This window comes from Microtus ochrogaster, unplaced genomic scaffold (genome assembly GCF_000317375.1).
Source record: "Microtus ochrogaster isolate Prairie Vole_2 unplaced genomic scaffold, MicOch1.0 UNK8, whole genome shotgun sequence".
Lineage (NCBI taxonomy): Eukaryota > Metazoa > Chordata > Mammalia > Rodentia > Cricetidae > Microtus > Microtus ochrogaster.
Window position 1 is genome coordinate 7,474,999 of NW_004949106.1, and position 1,233 is coordinate 7,476,231.

Below are 1,233 nucleotides of genomic sequence, written 5' to 3' on the forward strand. Positions count from 1 at the left end.
TTTTGTTTTGTTTTGTTTTGTTTTGTTTGTTTTTAGGCAGGATTTCTCTGTGTAGCACTGGCTGTCCTGGAACTAGCTCTTGTACACCAGGCTGGCCTCGAACTCACAGAGATCTGCCTGCCTCTGCCTCTGCCTCCCAAGTGCTGGGATTAAAGGTGTGTACCACCACCGCCCAGCGAAGAAAGAGCAATCTTGTACCTACTCTTAACTGCTCCTACTATTCTTTACACACAAGTCCACAGACAGGGACTCAAGCCAGAGTGGAATAGGAGGCAGGAGAATCAGCCAGGAAACGGTCTCCATAGCTAGTACAGCAAAAAGCAAATCACGAGGCAGAGGAGCTAAGATGGAGAGCAAGGACCAGACCAACAGCAGAATTCAGAAGCCGGGGAGTTAAACTGAGCGCAGGGAAGTCTTAACTTGCACAGAAGCATGAGGGGCCGTCTATATAACAACCTCAGCCGTGCCTTTAAGGAACTGGAGTTCTTCCTTAATTCCGGGGGTGAATGACCCATGTTCCAGTTCTACATGAGGCCTGGTTGTTCCATTGAAATACCCACACACTTGCCCCCTCCTTATTCTGCAGTACTGTAGTAAATCCAAGTTTCCCAGGATCAGAAGCATATACATCTGTGTCCCTTGAAACCCAAAGCATGTCAGTTACATATCATGGGTGCCACCCACGGAAGACGTAGGTAGACTTTTCTGAGAAAAGCTGGGATGGTAGTCAAGAGACAATTGGACAGTCAGATAAAGGAATTGTGACCCGCAGGAGATTTTCCTCCAAGACGGCTACATAGCCATACCTCGGCTCCATCCAATTATTCCGATGAAAAATCTTTATTCATTTTAACTTGGCTACTATAGTCCACTTGGTCTTCAGTCTCTGGTCCTCCTGCTTCAATCACAAGGACTCTGTACTCAGCAGGAGTATCATTTGCATATTCTATGCAGCTCCTCTGACCAATTTCCATGCTCTGGCTGGGTCCCCCTTTGAGTGAGCCCTGTCCGCTGCACGGCTCTTCCGGGTCTTGTCATATGTTCTCATGTAATATTTATTAAATATATTATACTAGGATATTTATATGCTTATCTTAAGCACACTGTGTGCTTCAGAAGGGCAATGCTTTAAAGATGTGTCTATTGAACAAATGAAGGCACACATAAACTAAGAAGAGTATAATGTTTTACATAGTGGAGTTCTGATACCAAAATCAAAAATCCTTAGCCGGG